The sequence below is a fragment of the Mus musculus genome, chromosome 3 (genome assembly GCF_000001635.26).
Source record: "Mus musculus strain C57BL/6J chromosome 3, GRCm38.p6 C57BL/6J".
Classification (NCBI taxonomy): domain Eukaryota; kingdom Metazoa; phylum Chordata; class Mammalia; order Rodentia; family Muridae; genus Mus; species Mus musculus.
Genome location: NC_000069.6, coordinates 119703790 through 119710107, shown reverse-complemented (window position 1 = coordinate 119710107; position 6318 = coordinate 119703790). Strand labels below are relative to the sequence as shown.

The 6318-nt window shown below is 39.5% G+C and overlaps 1 pseudogene; it reads right to left on the bottom strand.

The window, feature by feature from the left end:
* Positions 203 to 601, bottom strand: Gm4332 (predicted gene 4332; annotated as a pseudogene).

The window sequence follows — 6318 nt, the reverse complement described above, 5'->3', positions numbered from 1 at the left end:
GTTATTATTGCTATGTAAATCCTACTAATCCATGAGCATAGGAGGTCTTTCCATCTGATATCTTCCTCAATTTCCTTCTTCAGAGTCTTGAAGTTCTTATCATGCAGGTTTTTCACTTGCTTGTTTAGAGTTACACCAAGGTATTTTATATTATTTGTGGCTATTTTGAAGGGTACTGTCTTTTTTTTTTTTTTTTTTTTTTGCCAGCAAAATTTGACTATTAAGTCGATTTATTCAGTTGTCTTAGGCATCTGCAATGGTGACTTCAACCTCAACTCCTGGCTCAATACTGATGGAAGTAATCTGCTTAACAATCTCAGAAGGACTATGTAAATCAATGAGTCGCTTGTGGATCCTCATCTGGAATCGATCCCAGGTCTTGGAACCTTCACCACAAGGTGTTTTTCTGGTAGTGATTCTCAAAGTCTTGGTAGGCATGCGCACCGGTCCTTTCACTTTCAGATTCTTTTCCTTGGCGCCTCTGATCAAGTCCGCACAAACCTTCTCCAGCGACTTCACGTTGCGGCTGGTGAGCGTGATTCGAATTCGGTGAATCGCCACTTCGGGCTCCACGGGCGTCTTTCCGGTATCTTACTGTCTTCTAACTTCTTTCTCAGCCTGTTAATTGCTTATGTAGAGGAGAGGAGAGCTACTGATTTCTTTGAGCTAAATTTTCATCTAGCCACTTTATTGAAGGTGTTTATTAGCTCTAGAAGTTCTTTGGTAGAATTTTTGAGGTTGCTTATATATGCTATCATATCATCTGTGACTAGAGATACATTGACTTCTGCCTTTTCCATTCATATCCCTTTTTAGTTGTCTTATTGCCCTAGCAAGAACTTCAAGTACTATATTGAAGAGATGGGTGGAATGTAGCCTTAATTTGTTCTTGATTTTAATGGAAATGCTTTTAAGTTTCTCTTCACTTAATTTGATGTTGGCCACTGGCTTTCAGCAAATTGACTATATTGTGTTTAGGTATGCACCTTGTATCCCCTCTCCCCAAGACTATCATGAAGGAGTGTTGGATTTTGTGAAAGGCTTTGCGGCATCTAGTGAGATGATATGTGGATTTTTTTTCTTTCCACTTGTTTATATGGTGGATTGCATTGATGGATTTTAGCATACTAAACCATCCCTGCATCCATGGATAAAGCCTATTTGATCATGATGGATGATGTCTTTGATGTGTTCTTGGATTTGGTTTGCCAGTATTTTCTTGAATATTTTCCCATCAATATTCATAAGGGAAATTGGTCTGAAACTCTCTTTGCTGAACCTTTGTGTGGTTTATGTATCAGGGTAACTGGTCTCATAAAATGAGTTTGACAGTGTTTCTTCTGTTTATATATTGTGGAATAGTTTTGAGGAGTATTGGCATTAGCTCTTTGAAACTTTGGTAGAATTCTTCAATAAAATCATCTGGTTCAAGGCATTTTTTGATTGGGAGACTTTTAATGACTACTTCTATGTCTTCAGATAGTTTACCTGATCTTGATTTAGATTTTGGAATTGGTATCTATCTAAAAATATCATCCATTTCATTTGGATTTTCCAGTTTTGTGAAGAACAGGCTTTTGAATAAGCCATGCTGAGTCTTTGATTGTCCTCAGTGTCCATTGTTATGTCCCTGTCTTCATTTCTGATTTTGTTAATTTGGAGAATCTCTCTGCCTTTTAGTTAGTTTGACCAAGGATTTGTCTATCTTGTTGATTTTCTCAAGGAATCAGCTCTTGATTTAGGTGATTCTTTGTATTGTTTTCTTCATTTCTAATTGATTAATTTCTGCCCTCAAGTTGATTATTTCCTATAATTTACTCTTCCTGTGTGTATTTGCTGCTATTGCTGCCTCCTCCTCCTTCTTTTCTCCTAGAGCCTTTAAATGTACTTTTAATTTGTTAGTATGAGAACTCTCAATTTTTTTATGATGACAGTGCTATGAGCTTTACTTTCATACTGTCTTATAAGTTTGAGCATGTTGTTCCCTCATTTTTATTGAATTCTAGAAAGTCTTTAATTTCTTTTTTTTCTTAACAAATTACTTCTTCCTTCCTCCCCCCCTTCACTCTCTCCACTCCCTCCCTCCCTCCCTCCCTCCCTCCCTCCCTCCCTCCCTCCCTCCCTCCCTCCCATGGCCCAGTGATCACTGAGTAAAGAGTTGTTCAGTTTTCATGAATATGTAGACTTTCTATTGTTGAAGTCCAGCTTTAATCCATGGTCATCTGATCAGATGCATGGTGTTATTTCAATCTTATTGTATGTGTTGAGGCTTGTTTTGTGAGTGATTATATGGTTGATTTTGGAAAAGGTTCTGTGAGGTGCTAGAAAAAGGTATATTCTTTTGTGTTTGGATGAAAGGTCCTATAGATATCTATTGAGTCCATTTGAATCATAACCTCTTGTTAATTTCATTATTTCTGTTTAGTTTCTGTCTCGGTGAGCTGTCCATTGATGATAGTGGGGTGTTGAAGCCTTCCTCTATTAATGTGTAAGGTTTGATGTGTGATTGATTTTTTAGTAATGTTTCTTTTAGGAATGTGAGTATACTTGCATTTGAGGCATAGATGTCCAGAATTGAAACATCTTGGTAGAGTTTTCCTCGGATGAGTATGAAGTGTCATCTCTGTCTCTTTTGATTACTCTTGGTTGAAAGTCTATTAGAAGGGCTATTCCGGCTTGTTTCTTGGGATTGTTTGCTGGGAAAACTTTTTTCCAGCCCTTTACTTTGAGGTGTGTTTCTTTTGTACAGCAGCATGACAGATTCTGTTTACACATCATCCATTCTGTTAGCCTGTGTCTTTTCATTGGGGAATTGAGTCCATTGATATGGAAAGATATTAATGACCAATGATTGTGAGTCCCTGTTATTTTGATGGTGGTGATGGTGGTAGTGGTGGTGGTGTTTGTTTCTCTTCAATTGGTTTTAATGGTGTGAAATTATATCTTGTGTTTTCTTGAGTGTAGTTAATCTCCTTGGGTTGGAGTTTTCTTTCTAGTATCCTCTTTAATGCTGAGTGGAAAGGTATTCTTTTAATTTGGTTTTGTCATGGAATGTCTTGGTTTCTCCATCTATGGTGATTAAAAGTTTTGCTGGGAATAATAGTCTGTAATGACATCTCTGGTCTCTTAGCATCTGTAAGACATCTGTCCAGGCTCTTTTAGCTTTTAGAATCTCAGATGAGAAATCGGGTATGATTCTGATAAGTCTGCCTTTATGTGTTAGTTGGCTTTTTTGCTTTCTGCTTGTTCTATATATTTAGTGTTTTGATTACTACATGGCAGGAGGATTTTCTTTTCTGGTCCAGTATATTTGGTGTTTTGTTTACCTTATAGGCATCTCTTTCTTTAGGCTAGGGCAATTTTCTTCTGTGATTTTATTACATTTTTCTTCTTGGGCCCTTAATCTGGGAACCTTCTTCCATTTCTATTTTTCTTAGGTTTGGTCTTTCCATAGTGTTTCAACTTCCCTTCATGTTTTGTGTCATGAACTTTTTAGGTTTTGCTTTTTTTTGACTAATAGATTCTTCTACACCTGAGATTCTCTCGTCCATCTCCTGTATTCTGTTGGTAATGTTTGTGCCTGTAGTTCTTATTCTTTTTCCTAGGTTTTCCATCTCCAGGATTGCCTCAGTTTGTGTTTTCTTTATTGCTTCTAATTTCCTTTTCAGGTCTTAGACAGTTTTACTCATATTCTTCACCTGTTTGATTATATTTTTTATATTTCTTTATATTTATTTGCTTCCTCTTTTAATATCTCTACCTGCTTCAATGCATTTTCCTATATTTTTTAAGGGAAATATATGTCCTCCTTAAAAACCTCTAACATTTTTATAGAATTGGATTTAAGATCCTCTTCTTCTGATTCAGTTTCATTAGAAAATCCACTGTTTGTTGTAGCAAGATAGCTGGACTCTGGTGGTGCCTTATTGCCCTGGTTCTTGTTGTAATTTTTTGAATGTATTTTTTTATTAGATATTTTCTTCATTTACATTTCAAATACTATCCCCAAAGCCATAACCCTGCCCTGCTCCCCAACCCACCCTCTCCCGCTTCCTGGCCCTGGTGTTCCCCTGTACTGGGGCATATGATCTTGTTGTAATCTTAAGCTGTCCTTTAGGCATCTGTCTTTTCCTGATGTTGACTAAAAGAGCCTGATAGCAACAGGTCTTCTTGGGAAAGCCGGAGCTGTGGACTAGACAATGGAGGTCAGGGTGCCTGACACCGCTGGCTGTGCCACAGGCAGACCCCACTCTCCAGGTTGTGTTCTGGGTGGTCTGTACCCTTGAAGACTGTGTCCCAGTAGGACCCAGTTGGGGTGGCGGGGCCGATCTGACTGAGATGAGATTGCTGAAGTAGGGATTCAAGTTGGTTAGTCTTTGGACCCCCAAATGTTTCTTCTGGGAAGCAGGACAGATATTCTTGAGTTCCCCCAGGTATCCTCCGGACTGATGAGTGAGCTCAGGGCAAGGCAGTGGGGCTCAGGGGACTGCGTGCCCCTCACCTCTGTAGGCTGTCCCAGGCACACCAACTGGGATGCCCTGTGGATCCCACTAGGACAGGATTGGTCAGACAGGATTCTGAGCTGCTTAGTTTTAGGGCCAGCAAAGGTTTTCATGGGGAAGCAGGTCACTCGTGGGGTCCTGCAAGTCTTCTCAGGACCCAAGAGCTACCCTAGAGGTAGACAATGGGGTTCAGGATCACACGCAACTCACCCAAAATCTGTTTTGTTTATCTTTTAAATTAGCATTCAAAGTACCATTATGCCATTTTTCAGCTCTCTTTTTGTGGGACTGGGGAGGTGTGGTACTGGGTCAGGGGAGAAGGTTGGGGTTTCACGCAGGTCCAAACCTAGGAAATCTCGTGCAGAGATCTGCAGTAGTCTTGTAGCCCTGTACCCCCACCTTTGATCCTCTGGAGATCATGTAGCCTGATAGCCTGGTTAAACTTCCTTTCTGATTATAAGGTCATGTCCAGCAGCACCTGGAATTTCTCCTTATGCAAATGAGGCATCCTTAGTACATGGCCCCTACTCACCCACAAGGGTTTAAATATCCTTTGTTCCCCCCATTCAATGAGCTATCTCACTGAAGCTGCCTACTGGCTGTTTTCTCCATGCTCATTGCCTCCTTTGCCTGTGGTCTCTTCTGCTCCTGGCCAGCTCACCTCGGTTCTCCACTCAGTTCACAATGTTGTGATTGTGGCCCAATCATATGGATGGAGAAGCAGAGCCTGAACTGCATGTTTCAGTAGATTGGTCTTCCCCACCCAGGGCTTCTCCATCCCCATTTTAAAGTTCCCCATCAGTCTATCTTGATATCCCAAAAGTCATTTTGTTTCATCCCCACCGACCAGTTCCATTGCTTCTCAGCTATTCTTACCCTCTCATGATCTCCTTCTTAGTTTTTAAGGCTTTTCCTCACTCAGAACCTGTATAATGGTGTTTTATGTATATACATTACAGACTTGAATATGCATATTGAAGAGGGTGGGGTTTGTTTGCCTGAGCTGAGTTTGGATCACTTAATATGCTTTCCAGATCGTCATCTTCCTATTAATTTCCTGATTTCAGTTTTTATAAAATTTTTAATGTTCTGTGTGTTAGGGAGGGTGTTTGTGTATGCAGATGCTAACAAGTGTATGCTCCTCTTGAGACCAGAAAATGGTATGGGATTCCTGGGGCTGGAGTTAAAAGTGGTTGAAACTGGACCCAAACTCTGCAAGAGTGGTGCATGCAATTCACCCCTGAGTCAGACTTCTGGTCCTCAAAATCTCATTGTCTTTACAGCTGAATAAAATTCCACCTTGTGTATGTGCCACGTTTCATTATCTGTTGTAACCTGATGGACATTTAGGCTGACTCCGTGTTCTTGCTATGATTAAGACAGAAGATGAACAGAGATGGGTGTAGATAGGACCAAATGAAGAGAGACAGATAGGGAATAGTCAGGTTACAAGGCAATGCTGAGTTGTTTAGAGTATTCTAAGACCAGGAGGTGTCGTAGAGATCTAAAATAAAATCACTACTTTAAATTCTTAAGTCTGAGCAATATAGGTGTATTGATAATCCCGGCAGCAAGTATTTGACCAGATTTTTCCTCTTTTTTAATTAATTAATTTATTTTTTTGAATTTTACTAGCACACTTTTATTGCAAAATAATTCTTTTTCATGTTAGTGTCTCTATTACCTAGCTATTTTTTAAATTAAAAATCACCTTATTGTAACGAACCCACAAATAAAATTACAAAACTAGAATAAGGTAGCCAATCTAGCAAACACTTGACCCTCGTTTAGTAAAAATTAACATGGCAATTGTGAA